We start from the raw sequence: 16,510 nt of genomic DNA, 5'->3' as shown, positions 1-16,510 counted from the left end.
CCAAACTACAACTAAACTACAACTACAACTAAACTAAAACTAAACTACAACTAAACTAAAACCAAACTACAACTAAACTACAACTAAACTAAAACCACAACTAAACTACAACTACAACTAAACTACAACTAAACGAAAACCAAACTACAACTAAACTACAACTACAACTAAACTACAACTAAACTACAACTACAACTAAACTAAAACTAAACTACAACTACAACTAAACTACAACTAAACTAAAACTAAACTACAACTACAACTAAACTACAACTAAACTACAACTAAACTAAAACTAAACTACAACTACACTACAACTAAACTAAAACCAAACTAAAACCAAACTACAACTAAACTACAACTACAACTAAACTAAAACTAAACTAAAACTAAACTAAAACTAAACTACAACTAAACTACAACTAAACAAAAACCAAACTACAACTAAACTACAACTACAACTAAACTACAACTACAACTAAACTAAAACTAAACTACAACTACAACTAAACTACAACTAAACTAAAACTAAACTACAACTACAACTAAACTACAACTAAACTACAACTACAACTACAACTAAACTAAAACTAAACTACAACTACACTACAACTAAACTAAAACCAAACTACAACTAAACTACAACTAAACTACAACTAAGCATTTAGAAAATAATGAAAACTAATAAAAACTATTAAACCTGCTCTAAAAACGAATTAAAACAAACTGAATTAGAGAAAAAAAAGTCCAAACTAAATCAAACTAAACTAGAATGAAAAATCCAAAACTATTTGAACCTTGGTTGCGACACATTTTCAGTTAAATTCATTTGCTGTTTCATGCGTTGGACTTAAAATTTTCATTCCATTCAAATCAAGTATTTCAGTTTAATACCCTCAAGTTTTCATTGCTCATTATTCAAATTTTTTGCGTAAACTCCACTTCTGGGCTCTTCCAGCGCTCGTGGTGTTGGAGCCTCATGGTTTATTTCTTCAGTGTTTTTCGCTTCGGACAGGAAGGGCGTGGACGGCAGTTGGAGGATGATGGTGGTTTGAGCTGTTGTCTGCATTGGAATAGGAACAGAGGAGGTCGTTCCCACAGAAGCTGGAGCTGACATCATAAAAAACACACAACAAGGTACCTTGGGGGGTGGCTGGGTGGTGGGGGGGTATGGGGGGGGTGAGCTGGGAGTCAGAGGGTGGGGGGAAGGATGGGTCTGATCCGCCATTGGCTGAAGACAGCGCGGCGGACACACCTGTGACTGCCAGAGGCTAAGGAGATTGGCTGTGACCTGAAAATTACACCTGTGGGGGAAGTAGGGAGGGGGAGGGGGGGCAAGGGAGGGGTGGGGGGGGCAGGCTACATGTAAACCAAGCCCTTTACAAATTCAGCCTCTGTCGTCTTCAGGAGCTTAACCGACCAACAACGCAGACAAGAACAGCAGCAAAAAAAAAAACAAGTTGTCGTCGGGCGGCGGGAAGGCGGACGAGGACGCGCCTCGGCCGGTGCGTCGTCGGTTGTCGGTTCGGTTCCAGGGTTCGCGTGGAGCTGCAGGGACGGCCTTTTTTTTAACACACCTTCTTAAACCGCCACTCCAGAGGTCGACCGTCCTTCAGCAGAAAAAGAGGAAGAAGCAGCCGACGAGGCGACCAGAGCCCGCATACAATGATGCCTGTTGTCTCGGGTTTCTGGCTCGATGACCACACCTGGAAAAGAAGAAAAAACAGACCGGGTAAATTCTTTGTCTTCCTTCTCCGTCTTTTAAGACTCGAGCTGTCATCGTGATCTGTTGCCGGGCGACGGTTGTAGTTAAACTTAAAGGACGTTTGTTTGTCGGTCGGCTAGGATCAGGAAATGTGCGGCAAACAAATTAGGTCATCGCGCCAAAGCCATGGGGCGATTGCGTGCCGATATTTAGGAGGGTCTAAGGGCAGTTTCGACGGGAAGCTGAAAATAACGCGTATCAAATTCCAGCTCCATTTAACCGGAGAGAAAGAAGAGGAGACAATAGAAGCCAACGCTCATTCCTAAACCGGACGGACCAGTCGGGGCAGGTAAAGGCAAACTGCCAGACGTGTCAGAGGAGACGCAGATGCACTCCGACTGCGTCTGTTCCACTCCAAATGACGTTTACCGGGACGCATCTGCACAAGTACCGAAGTACCGAACAGCTTCACGAACTTCTGAACCCGTTTCAGTTGCCGTTTAGTGTCGAGCGTCACAGTACGTCGACTTCTGCGGTAACTTTTTCTGAACAACCTGTTGAAGTGCGAAGCCTGGGTGAGTTATTACTAAGATACTATCTGCACTTTTATTACGCTAACATGTTCCGACTTTACTCTGCTGCCTTTATCGAACTAAATATCAGCAAGATTCTTTAGAAAAAAAAAAAAAAGGAAACGACAAGTGGTTAGGATTTAAAATGTCTGCTTGTGTGTTTTCTGTGCCTCGGAGGTTTGGCTCCAAGTCTAGATAGTTGGATTTATCGGTGTTTTTGTACGTTATTACGTGTTTAACCTGTTTTAGGGATATGTTTAAGAAGAAGATGAGGGTCGAAGAAGAAGAAGGGAAAGTGGAGGGAAAATGTCGACGGTTCAGAAAAACTGTAGAGTGACGACCGCAGAGCGAGGTGGACGACTGTGATTGGTGGAAAGGAAACATTTGTTCATTTCTTTCATAGACTTGAATAGATGTGAGTCACGTGAGCGCCGGTCGCTCAGCCAGCGAACGGCGACGACGACGACGGGGCGGAAAACTATGAGCCCAGTTTCAACAGGAAGTCAGATGAAACAGTGGACCGACTTTAAAAGTAGAGTCAGTGAATGAACATGAAAGGGAAGCGGTGTCTGCGACGGTGTCCGAGGGTGGGGGGGTGGGTGGGTGGGGGGGTTAAAGTTAAAGCCTGACCCAGGTTCAGAGGGGACCGGTTTATGGGCCTAATGCTAAGCTAATGTTTAAAGAACACAGAGGGGATCAGTTTATGGGCCTAATGCTAAGCTAATGTTTAAAGAACAGAGGTGGGACTGCAACAAAGGAGCTGCCATGGTTAGGCAAATGCGACTGAATTGAATTAATTTAATAAAAAAAGACAATCAAACAGACAAAAAACTCTTTTCATTAACATTCAATTAACTTCAAACTTAGAAAACTATGTCCTCTTTTTTAGGCAACTTTGAATTAACTCTTTCAAAGTTGGATTTTGTACATCATTGTAAAAGCTATAGCACATTATATCTATTATATATAAAACAATTTCCTCTTTTTTCATGTTTTTGGCAACTTTGAATAAAAAATAAATAAATAAAAAATCCTCTTTTCATCAACATCGTATTTAACTTCAAACTTAGAAAACAATTTCCTCTTTTTTCCTGTTTTTGGCAACTTTGAATTAGCTCACTCAAAGATGGATTTTGTACATTATTGTCAAAGCTAGAGCACATTATCTTACATTATTTGCTGATGACGACAGCTTTTATTTCCCAAATTTTGACCTTTTTCTTACATATTTTAATTTAATACATTTTGCAGAACGAGGAGCCAAAGTGAATTATCATACACAAGAAATTTGTCAGAGCAAAATTGACTCAAATTGAAGAAAATGCTGTTACTCTACCCAGATAACATTTGGCCCCTCTCTAAAAAGAATTAAATGTTACTCTTTGGGTAGAGCTCTCCAAACTCAATCTAGAGCCAAATTTATTCAATTTAGAGCAAAAATGTATTCTCTTTGAGGAAAACACTTTTGACTCTGAAAAAAATGCTCAGTAATATTTCCGTGTGTAGAGAGAAGGAAAAAAAAATCTGTTTTGCTTTCCATTAACAAATCAGGTGAATATTTTCATCCTTCATTTGAAATATTCAAAACAGGAAAAGAGGGCGGACCCTAAAGGTGAGAGGGGGCGGAGCCACAGAACCTGGTGTTTCTTCATGTACATTTAGAACCAGTGCAGCGGCTGCAGGCGGTGGACCTGGACCTGGACCTGGACCCGGACCCGGACCTGGACCCAGACCCAGACTGTTTTTAGGATCAGGTCCTGGGGTCGAACTGAGGCCCGAGGCCCAGGACAGGAGATAAGGTCTGGACTTAAGTTAAGTAAAGGTTAGGGTTTCCCTTAGCCTTTGTTTTCACACAAAGACACAGACTATTGATTAAGGGCCAGTTTAGCTATCGGGTTAGTTTTAGAGGAGTCACATTCCAGAGCGGAGGCAGAGTTACCTGAACACACCTGAAGAACGACAGAACAGAGGAGGAGAGAGGAGAGGAGGAGAGGAGGAGAGGAGAGAGGAGGAGAGGAGGAGAGGAGAGGAGAGGAGAGGAAGGAGAGGACAGAGGGATGGACAGAGGCAGAGTTACCTGAACACACCTGAGGAACGACAGAACAGAGGAGGAGAGAGGAGAGGAGGAGAGGAGGAGAGGAGAGGAGGAGGAGAGGAGGAGAGGAGAGGAAGGAGAGGACAGAGGGATGGACAGAGGCAGAGTTACCTGAACACACCTGAGGAACGACAGAACAGAGGAGGAGAGAGGAGAGGAGGAGAGGAGGAGAGGAGAGAGGAGGAGAGGAGGAGAGGAGAGGAGAGGAAGGAGAGGACAGAGGGATGGACAGAGGCAGAGTTACCTGAACACACCTGAGGAACGACAGAACAGAGGAGGAGAGAGGAGAGGAGAGGAGGAGAGGGAGGAGAGGAGAGAGGAGGAGAGGAGGAGAGGAGAGGAGAGGAAGGAGAGGACAGAGGGATGGACAGAGGCAGAGTTACCTGAACACACCTGAGGAACGACAGAACAGAGGAGGAGAGAGGAGAGGAGAGGAGGAGAGGAGGAGAGGAGAGAGGAGGAGAGGAGAGGAGAGGAAGGAGAGGACAGAGGGATGGACAGAGGCAGAGTTACCTGAACACACCTGAGGAACGACAGAACAGAGGAGGAGAGGAGGAGAGGAGAGGAGGAGAGGAGAGAGGAGGAGAGGAGGAGAGGAGAGGAGAGGAAGGAGAGGAGAGAGGAGGAGAGAGGAGAGGAGAGGAGGAGAGGAGAGGAGAGGAAGGAGAGGAGGAGAGGAGAGAGGAGGAGAGGAGGAGAGGAGAGAGGAGAGGAGAGGAGGAGAGGAGAGGAGAGGAAGGAGAGGAGGAGAGGAGAGGAAGGAGAGGAGGAGAGGAGAGAGGAGAGGAGAGGAGGAGAGGAGAGGAGAGGAAGGAGAGGAGAGGAGGAGAGGAGGAGAGGAGAGGAAGGAGAGGACAGAGGGATGGACAGAGGCAGAGTTACCTGAACACACCTGAGGAACGACAGAACAGAGGAGGAGAGGAGAGAGGAGGAGAGGAGGAGAGGAGGAGAGGAGAGAGGAGGAGAGGAGGAGAGGGGAGAGGAGAGAGGAGGAGAGGAGGAGAGGAGAGGAAGGAGAGGAGGAGAGGAGAGGAGGAGAGGAGAGGAGGAGAGGAGAGGAGAGGAAGGAGAGGAGGAGAGGAGAGGAGAGGAGGAGAGGAGAGGAAGGAGAGGAGGAGAGGAGAGGAGAGGAGAGGAAGGAGAGGAGGAGAGGAGAGGAAGGAGAGGAGGAGAGGAGAGGAGAGGAGAGGAAGGAGAGGAGGAGAGGAGAGGAGAGGAGGAGAGGAGAGGAAGGAGAGGAGGAGAGGAGAGGAGAGGAGAGGAAGGAGAGGAGGAGAGGAGAGGAAGGAGAGGAGGAGAGGAGAGGAGAGGAGAGGAAGGAGAGGAGAGGAGGAGAGGAGAGGAAGGAAGGAATCAGAGGACAGATACAGACAGATGGCTGCAGGTGCAGTTCTTGGACTGTCTGCTGTCTCAGTCCACAGGTGCTGGTTCACTGAACAGGTAAAACTGAGTGTGTGTGGATGAGCTGCAACAATTCTGTCAGCACTGGGTGTGTGTGTGTGTGTGTGTGTGTGTGTGTGTGTGTGTGTGTGTGTGTGTTTCTTTCATTCAGTCTAATGTTATTTATCTGACTCCAAATCCAAACTAAACTGATCTCATGACACTTTTCGAAGGGAATTTGATCCATAGTTTTTATCCATTTTAGTTTTGTAAACACACAATACAGTTTCAGTTAGTTATGTTTTTGTTTTTAATTACAGTTTTTGTCGACAGTGTTGTTATAATTCTAGTTCTGGTCATTTTGTTAGTTTTCATTAATGATAACTTTGGTCACAACCACAGCATTAGTTGAGCGTTCCATTAGAACAGGAGAACAGTCTGTTATTCCATCAGTTTGAACCTCACTAGTCACTTTAGTGCTAATCAAGGTTCCAGTAGTTTTACATTTGTCATTCTAGTTTAGTTTGATTTAGTTTGGACTTTTTTTTTCTCTAATTCAGTGTTTTTGAGTTCATTTTTAGAGCAGGTTTGATCGTTTTTATTCTAAAGTCTATATTCCATCCTTTTTTCACCTAAATAGTCGCTGTAGTGTTAATGTCTTCCATGGCTGTTCTGTAGAATTGTGCGACAGGTCGCTTACAGTCAACACTTCCCCTTTTTTTTTCAACACACACTGGATTGTTGAGTGGATTTGTTCCAACCCGAAGATTTCAACCACTGAAATTCAGCCTCAGACTGAAATCTGACAAAGTCCCAGTTTTTTCTGGAAAATCAGTGAAACTTTAAAAGGTTTTTTTCTGTTTTCCTCTCTTTCTTTTGTTCTGTTCTTCCTCAGAATCTTCCTCCACCCCTGGTTTATAATGCTTTCTTTCTTTCTCTCTCTCTCTCTCTCTCTCTCTCTCTCTTTTCCTCTCTTCCTTGTGTTCTGTTCTTCCCTCTCTGGTTTATAAATGCTGATCATTAACTAAACCCTGGTCAGAACTTCAGCTCTGCTTCAGTTTTCCTCATTTCTTGGGCCTGAACTGAACTGAACTGGAGGCAGAGGAGCGTCTCAGGCCGCAGAGCTGGAAATTCAACATCTTTTCTTTTTTTTTTTCACCCCCGCCCCCCCCCCCCCCTTGCCTTTCTTTGGTTTTGTTAAATTCTTTCCTGGGGGTTCCTTTCATGACGGTAAGGTTACAGGTGCATTCTCAGTTTTCCTCCTCCACCTTCTTTTCCCTGAACTTTTCCTTCCCTTACACTCTCTTTTCTTTCTTTCTTTTCTTTCTTTCACTCCCTCCCCCTCTCTCTTGCTCTACTTTCGCATTGCTTGCAGGATGACTGGAAGTCTGCTCTTTTCAAATCAAAACCTTTTAAAGTTTCACTGATTTTCCAGAAAAAACTGGGACTTTGTCAGATTTCAGTCTGAGGCTGAATTTCAGTGGTTGAAATCTTCGGGTTGGAACAAATCCACTCAACAATCCAGTGTGTGTTGAAAAAAAAGGGGAAGTGTTGACTGTAAGCGACCTGTCGCACAATTCTACAGAACAGCCATGGAAGACATTAACACTACAGCGACTATTTAGGTGAAAAAAGGATGGAATATAGACTTTAGAATAAAAACGATCAAACCTGCTCTAAAAATGAACTCAAAAACACTGAATTAGAGAAAAAAAAAAGTCCAAACTAAATCAAACTAAACTAGAATGACAAATGTAAAACTACTGGAACCTTGATTAGCACTAAAGTGACTAGTGAGGTTCAAACTGATGGAATAACAGACTGTTCTCCTGTTCTAATGGAACGCTCAACTAATGCTGTGGTTGTGACCAAAGTTATCATTAATGAAAACTAACAAAATGACCAGAACTAGAATTATAACAACACTGTCGACAAAAACTGTAATTAAAAACAAAAACATAACTAACTGAAACTGTATTGTGTGTTTACAAAACTAAAATGGATAAAAACTATGGATCAAATTCCCTTCGTTTTCGTCTTTGTCAACGTCAGATTGATACAAAATCGATTTATTTTGCTCTAGCAATTTTAGCTAGCGGCACCATACGATATTGAACGGTCTGTCACTTGTGGTTTAGAGTCATCTTTTCATCTCCATTAGAGTTGAAACCATTAATTGACTCAAAGTGATCCAAAAAAAATCAACCACAGTTAATTGTCCTGAATCTTCAGCTTTGTTTCCTTCATTTCTCTGCTGTTAAACATTGGTTCCACTGTTGTGTTTCACACGGACGCTTATTGTGACGCACAAAGAAGCTTCAATTCAGGAAAACTGGCATAGAATATTTCCCTTCAATCAATCTGAGTTGATTAATCAAATCGTGAATTTTTGCATTCACTTAAAGCACCTAATCGATTAATGGGTTGCAGCTGTAGACCCCACACTACCTGGAAACACAGAGACGAGATAAAAGATACGACAAAACTAAAACTAAGCATTTAGAAAAGAACGGAAACTATTACAAACTATCAAACCTGCTCTAAAAACAAATTCAAACTAACTGAATTAGTGGAATAAAGAAGTCCAAACTAAATCAAACTAAACTAGAATGAAAACTGTCAAACTGTTCGACCCTTGGTTGTGATTGTAGTTCAGTCAGTGGTAGGTGGAAGGTGTGGGAATACTGGGAATACTGGGAATAATGTGGTTGTTGGGTTCAACTAGTGCTTCTTCATCTGTTCTGCTGTGGCTGCAGTCTGAACTCCGTTTGGAGCTGTGGGTTAACGGCTGTTGTCGGGTTCAACTCCTGCCTTTTCTGGCTCTGTTTGACCTTCTGCTCAGCTCCGGCTCAGGTCGAGCTCTGCAGCATTCCATCGGCCTTTCATCACCTCAGCAAACACAAAGACAAACGGCCCGACAGCTCCGCCGACGGAAAAAAACACCAAAAAAAGGAGGGAAATGCAGTTTCAGGTCTGCCTTTCATTTCAATATCAGTTAAAACCAGTTTTATTAGAAAGTCAAACCCAAACCCCGAACACAAGCACAGCCTCAGGGGAACAGGCTGGAGTCTGTTTTTTTTACCTCCGTGTCATATTGTAGTAGACGTCATGTGTTGTTTAAATCAGTAATCCTCTTCCAGCGTCACCGCGGAATAGAGTTCGACCGGTCGGAACAGGTTTGGGCCAATCATTAACCACCACTGCAGCCCAGTCTGCTGTGACAGCCAGGACGACCGCAAAAGCACCAGTACAGACCTGGACCCCCCCCCCCCACCACCACAAACACCTGAACTCCATATATGTAAAAAGCAAAACAAAACAAAACAAAACTGAATTGAGCAAAAAAAAAAAAAAAATCTTGAATTGAGCCAAAAAATCTATATTGAATTAAGCAAAAAAGCCTAAAATTTAGCACAAAAAAAAAATAAAAAAATCTAGAATTAACGAATAAAAAATGAATTTGCGAAGTGCAAAAATTCCACAGTCTTGAATTGAATTAAGCAAAAAAAAAAAAAAAAAAATCGTCAATTAAGTAAAAAAAAATCTTAAATTAAACAAAAACATCTTGAATTAAGCTAAAAATATTGAATTAAGCAAAAAAAATAAAATCTTGAATTAAGGAAACAATCTTGAATTACACACACACACACAAAAAAAATCTTCAATTGAGCAAAAAAAAATCTTGAATTAAGCAAAAAAAAAAAAAAAAAAAAAAAATCAGCTTGAATTTAGGAAAAACTCTTGAATTAGCAAACAAACAAAAAAAACTTCAAGTAAAAAAAAAATAAAAATCTTAAATTAAGCAAAAAAAAAAAAAAACAAACTTGAATTGAGCAAAAAAACCCAAACAAAATTCTTAAAATTAAGCAAAAAAAAAAAAAAAAATCTTAAATTTAGCAAAAAATTTTTTGAATTAAGCAAAAATAACAATAATCTTCAGTTAAGTAAAAAAAAAAAAAAAATCTTGAATTAAAACTTAAAAAAAGCCGAATATTGTTAAATTTGCAGATTTTTCTGAAGAAATGTCATTTTTTTCAGGTTCTTCACATCTTTTTTGTTTGAATAGTTTATAAATGTAAATATTTTCATAATTTAATGGGTTTTTTTTCCACTTAAGCACAGACCTAAATGTGCAGTTGTCATTCTTTCCAGCTGATTCTGTTCTTCTTTTAGATGAAATCAGACTGAATGTGGAACCTGTTTCAGACTCCTGCTGTTCCATCTGTGGAAGGGAAGGTTTTTTTGTCGAGTCATTCTGACTACACACGAGTTCCCTTCTGTTCAAACAAAGGCGTGTCAGATTCTGTTCAGTGTTTTTCATCCACAGGAGTTTGATCCACTTCCACACGCTTTATCGTCCGTTCTTTACAGTGTTTACAGTTTTCTGGGCGATTATCTCCATCTTACGAGGCAGCATTGGATAGCATCCCTTTTCTCTAATACTGCCTGGTAATGATGATGATAGTCATCTGTGTACAGCAGCGTTAGCATTCATTAGCATTAGCTTAGCCTTCTGTTAGCATCAGTACTGGAGCAGCAGCATTAGCACACAGATCTCCTAGCTTATGTTAGCCTAGCCTTGGGTTAGCGTCAGTACTGGAGCAGCAGCATTAGCATTCATTAGCATTAGCTTAGCCTAGCCTTGGGTTAGTGTCAGTACTGGAGCAGCATCAGCAGCATTAGCATTAGCTTAGCCTTGTGTTAGCATCAGTCCCGGATCATCATCCTCATCAGAAGTGTCGTTCAGGGTCCATCTTACCCGACAGTGCTGGATTGTAACGACTGTTGTTCTAACACTGTCTGGTAACGATGTTTCCTGGGTGATGACGTTCTTCTCCGGTCGCAGCATGGAACCGACTTTTCTGTCACGACATCGACATATTTACACAAACTAAACCTGTTAGCAGTCTGTTACTGTCACCACTGACCACTAGAGGGGGTGAATTGGCAAGAATCTGCCGATACGATACAAATCACAATACTAGGATCACGATATATCACGATATATCACGACACTGTTAAAAAGGCCAATTTTTGTTTCTTTTTTTAAATGATTATTTCCTTGAAGAACTGAATTCCAGCAGAAATCTGCACAAACACTAAACACATTTGTCTTTGATCCAACAGGATCTAATGTTCTATCACAAATGTTTCTAATTCTTCTAGTTTCCAAAGGAACGAACATTTGCCTCAGACAGAAAAAAAGTGTTTTTAGGATGATTCAAAGAAACATGATTTAATAAAACACAATTAAATAATAACAAATAAGATAGAAACAATAAAGAAAAACAAAAACTCAAATGAACCTCCTCCATATCAGCATTTGATCTGTCTTCATGGAGGTCTGCGCTCTCCGACTGCTTTTCTTGTTTTAGTTTAGTTTTAATATTCATTTTAATTTTGTCATACCTTTTATTTTCTTCGCTGTCATATTTAAATAAATCCAAGTGACGGACCGTCTAGTGTCGTATGGAGACAGCACAGAAAACTGAGAGACAAAGAAATCCATTTAACATCAATCTGACATTGACAAAGACCAAAACCAAGGGAATTGGATCCAGAATTTTCATCTGTTTGTTAGTTTTATAAATACACAATACAGTTTCAGTTAGTTACGTTTTTTCTTTTAATTCTAGTTTTTATTTATTTCAGTTAACGAAAATGTTTTTTCTATTCTAGTTTTGGTCATTTGGTTCATTTTCATTGATGATAATAACCTTGGTGGTTAAAACCACCATCAGAGTTACATTATCTCACACACACACACACACACACACACACACACACACACACACACACACACACTAAACTTCTTCTTCTTTTTTTCTTGTGTTTGTGTTCAACTCTGCAGGAGTCCGTGTTGGATGGTGCTGCTGTTCTCTTCATGTCCTTGAAAACCAGACGAACCAGGAAAGTGGGACCTGTTCACAAACGGCCCCACCCCCAACAGGTTTGGAACGCTCAGAATATTCTAAAACCACCGCAGACCAGAGTCCAAGTCTGTAACTGTAACTGTAACTGTAACTGTAGCAGCGCTGTCAGGTCCTTCAGTTCAGCTCTGAGCTTTTATGTCTTTACTCACTTCCCTGTTCCTGTTTTTTTTTCTTTATATGATGCCCCCCCCCCCCCACACACACACCCACAGTTCAAGAACAGCCGTCAGTTGATGGTTCCACCGGTCGGTCCTGCAGGGCCGTATTTCCTTGTTCCCGCCCCCTTTTGTTGTGTTGTCTGGCAGTGATTGGTCGGACCGGCTCTACCTGCGTGGCACATCCTGAAACTGACACATGAGCTTCAGCTGAAACAGCTGCAGTCCAATCCAAAATGGAGCCTCATCCCACATTCACTTGTAGAGCTGTGAAACCAGGGGTGTCAAACATGTGGCCCAGGGGCCAAATGTGCCCCCCCCCCCCCCAAAGCTTCCAATCCAGCCCCTGGGATGAATTTAATAAGTGCAAAAAAAGATCCAGAGTCTTGAATTTAATGAAGAAAAAACAAACAAACAAACTTCAATTAAGTAAAAAAACATCTTGAATTAAGCCAATTTTTTTTTTTTATCTTGAATCAAGCGAGAAAAAAAAAAAAAAAAAACAACCATAAAATTTTGCAAAAAATCTTGAATTAACAAAATAACTAATGATTTTACAAAGTGCAAGAAATTCCACTGTCTTGCATTGACTTAAGCAAAAAAAAAAAAAAAAAAAAAATTATAATAGCTTGAATTAAGGAAAAAAAAATTGAATTAAGCAAAAAAATTAAATTAAGTAAAAAAAAAAATCTTGAATTAAGCAAAAAAATCTTAAATTTAGCAAGAAAAATCTTCAATAAAAAAAAAAAAAAAATCTTGAAATAAGCCAAAAAAATTATATTGAAGAAAAAAAAAAAAAAAAAAAAAAAAAAAACATCAAATTTAGCAAAAAATCTTGAATTAACAAATAACAAATCAATATACAAAGTGCAAAAAAAATTCCACAGTCTAGAATTGAATTAAGCATAAAAACATTTAGCTTGAATAAAGGAAAAAAAAAATTGAATTGAGCAAAAAAAAAAAAACAAAAAAAAAACTTAAATTTAGCAAAAGAACCCCAAAAATCTTCAATTAAGTAAAAAATTACTGAAGCCAAAAAAATATATTGAATTAAACAAAAAACAAAAAAATCTCAAATTTAGCAAAAATCTAGAATTAACATATAACAAATGAATTTCCAAAGTGTCTAAATTCTACAGTCCAGGCTGTGGAACTCATGTTAGTGTGGGTTCCACATCCAGACCAATCTGATCTACAGTCCAATAAGAACAGCAGAAGAACCCACACAGAAGAACCACTGCAGATTTACTACTGGGTTTGATGGAGAAAATAATATGACATTATGTCTGTAAATAATGACAACTGCAAATATTTGTCTTTTTTTTAGTGCAAAAAATCACATTAAATCCTGAAAATACTTACATTTATAAACTCTCCTGTACCAATAAAATGTGACTAACCTGAACAAATGTGTCCAACCTGAAATGTCTGTATTAAATTCAGTCCAGTTTGAACTCTTTTCTTCCTGTTCCTCAGTGTTTAGTGTCTTTGGAGATCTGATCCAGAATGCACATGGACTAATGAGAAGTGGAGGAAGAAGACTGAGAAAATTACACTGATTTTACTGAAGAAATGTCCGTTTTCTCAGGTTCTTCTCATCTGTTTGTTTAGATAGTTTATAAAAGTCAGTATTTTCATCATTTAATGGAGTTTCTTTTCCACTCAAACACAGACATAAATGTGCAGTTGTCATTATTTCTAGTTTATTCTGTTCTTATTTGACTGCAGATTAAATCAGACTGAATGTGGAACTTTAAACTGGTGTCCACTGATCCTGGACTAAACTGGTGTCCACTGATCCTGGACTAAACTGGTGTCCACTGATCCTGGACTAAACTGGTGTCCACTGATCCTGGACCTGCTGTGCCTTTAAAGTCTTCCATGTGCGTCTGGACTCAGACTGAACTGAACAGAGCAGCTCCTCAAACACACATTACAAACCAGAGTCAATAACAGACCTGGAGCCAGGACCCAGCTCCTGTTTGTTTAAGGAGGGACAATTACCTGAGCCGCACCTTTATTTACCCCCCCCACCCCCACCCCCACCCTGGACTATTATCAGAGCCGCACTAACAGGAAACAGGTCTGGGTTTGGTTCAGGTCTGGGTGAGTTCCAGTCAGACTACAGTTCAGAACAGACTCCTTTACTGTTTAAATGTACACTGTAAAAAAGAAGGGTCCAAAAGAAGAGAAAACACCACATCTGAGGTCAAAGGTCCTTCAAACATGGACCAGAGGAGTAGAATTCAGATGAACTGTAGACAGAAGCAGGTCTACAGACGGACCAACACTGGAAAGAAAGAAATGAACCTGCCTTCAAAGAACAACTGAACTGGAAACTCACTCTGTTCCACCACAAACCTGAAGAACTTCTGTTTCATCTGTGAAGAACCACATGATGTACAGTGTGTGAGGCCTGGACAGGGTCTACCCACGTACAGGGTCTACCCGTGTACAGGGTCTACCCACGTACAGGGTCTACCCACATACGGGGTCTACCCACATACAGGGTCTACCCACATACAGGGTCTACCCACGTACAGGGTCTACCCACATATGGGGTCTACCCACGTACAGGGTCTACCCGTGTACAGGGTCTACCCGTGTACGGGGTCTACCCACGTACGGGGTCTACCCGTGTACGGGGTCTACCCACGTACGGGGTCTACCCGTGTACGGGGTCTACCCGTGTACGGGGTCTACCCACGTACGGGGTCTACCCACGTACGGGGTCTACCCACGTACAGGGTCTACCCGTGTACAGGGTCTACCCGTGTACAGGGTCTACCCACATACAGGGTCTACTGGTGCCAGTCTGTTCTGTTAACTGTTTTGTTTCCTCCAGTTGTTTCTGTCTCTGTCCTCTCTTTGTGCAGGTCAGAGGTCAGGGGTCACAGGTCAGAGGTCAGGGGTCACAGGTCAGAGGTCAGGGGTCGTCCTTCAGCCTGTTGATAGGCGTCTTACCAGACATGGTTAGATGTAATTGCTGCTGTCTAATACTGTCTGGTAATGCCGTCCATTAAAGGCATCAGCTCCACTCTGTTCAACATGCAGTGTGTTGACAAAGGAAAAGGACAGATTTAAGGGAACCCTTAACCCTAACCAGAACCACTATGGAACCATGATCTGTGGAACTATGATCCTCGCACTGGAAGAGGAAGAGATTTAAGGGTTTCTTCCATGTGACGTGAGTCAGAGTTCCTTCCACTGAGCGTCGGTCTGGGATAACGTCTGGATTTAAGGGAAAAAATGGAGTCAAAATGAGCAACTTCTATCTGAACAGATGGACATTGGTTCCAATCCAGCCCACAGGAGGAATTTACAAAGAGCAGGTTAGGGCATCAAACTCCAAAATAATACCATAATAACCTGTAAACAATGACAACACCATTTTTTTTCTCTTTGATTAAGTGCAAAAACATTAAATCATGAAAATATTTACATTAACAAACTATCCTTTAACAGTAAAATGTGAATAGCCTGAACAAATCTGAACAATCTGAAATATCTGAAAAAAATTAAGTGCGATTTTAACAATATTCTGCCTGTTACTACATGTTTAGTGTCATTGTAGATCTGATCTGTAATTCACATGTCGATAAATAAAAATAAGTGTAGGCAAAAAAATGAAATTTAGCAAAAAATTTTGAATTAAGCAAAAAAAAAAAAGTTAAAAAAAATCTTGAAATTAGCAAAAAAAATATTGAATTAAGCAACAAAAAAAAAAGTTGAATTAAGGAAAAAAAATTCAATTACGTAAAAAAATCTTTAAGACAAAAAAAATATAGCTATATTGAATTAACGTCACATTTGTCTTTTAGTGCAAAAAATCACATGAAATCGTGAAACTCTTTCCATTTCCAAACTCTCCTGTTCCAATAAATGTGACTAACCTGAACAAATGTGTCCAACCTGAAATGTCTGTATTAAATTCAGTCCAGTTTGAACTCTTTTCTTCCTGTTCCTCAGTGTTTAGTGTCTTTGGAGATCTGATCCAGAATGCACATGGACTAATGAGAAGTGGAGGAAAACTGAGAAAATTACACTGATTTATCTGAAGTAGTTTCAGTTTGTTCAGGTTATTCACATTTTTTTGTTTGGATAGTTTATAAGAGTAAGTATTTTCATCATTTAATGTTTTTTTTTTCCACTCAAACACACATAAATGTGCAGTTGTCATTATTTCTGGGTTCTTCTGTTCTTATTTGACTGGTTGGGTCCACTGCAGATCAGATCAGACTGAATGTGGAAACCTGACAGAACAGGAGTTTAGAATCCTGGGTTATCTGTCGTGTATGACACTGTAGAATGATGTGATGTTTTGTACTGTAATGAAAAAGTTCAATAAAAGTAAATCCACTGTGAACAGTCTGTGCTTTTTCCATCTGCACATACAGTGTGAGGCCTAGCTTGTATGTTAGCTTGTATATTAGTTTGTATTATGTTAGCTTGTATGTTAGCTTGTATATTAGTTTGTATTATGTTAGCTTGTATGTTAGCTTGTATATTAGTTTGTATTATGTTAGCTTGTATGTTAGCATGTATATTAGTTTGTATTATGTTAGCTTGTATGTTAGCATGTATATTAGTTTGTATTATGTTAGCTTGTATGTTAGCATGTATATTAGTTTGTATTATGTTAGCTTGTATGTTAGCTTGTATATTAGTTG

The 16,510-nt window shown here is 40.3% G+C and overlaps 1 long non-coding RNA gene across 4 annotated transcripts; it reads left to right on the top strand.

The window, feature by feature from the left end:
- The first annotated feature begins 1,412 nt into the window (after window positions 1-1,412).
- On the top strand, window positions 1,413-12,459 carry LOC115416071 (uncharacterized). 4 transcript variants are annotated; one of them, XR_003934913.1, is made up of 3 exons: window positions 1,413-2,280; window positions 3,868-4,076; window positions 11,604-12,459. It is a non-coding gene; the product is annotated as an uncharacterized LOC115416071 (long non-coding RNA). The 4 variants fall into 4 exon arrangements; XR_003934915.1 differs by lacking the exon at window positions 3,868-4,076; XR_003934912.1 differs by lacking the exon at window positions 1,413-2,280 and having other exon boundaries at window positions 2,291-4,076.
- Window positions 12,460-16,510: the final 4,051 nt, after the last annotated feature.

This window comes from Sphaeramia orbicularis, unplaced genomic scaffold, assembly GCF_902148855.1.
Source record: "Sphaeramia orbicularis unplaced genomic scaffold, fSphaOr1.1, whole genome shotgun sequence".
NCBI classification, from domain to species: Eukaryota; Metazoa; Chordata; class Actinopteri; order Kurtiformes; family Apogonidae; genus Sphaeramia; species Sphaeramia orbicularis.
This window is presented reverse-complemented; position numbering and strand designations above follow the sequence as displayed.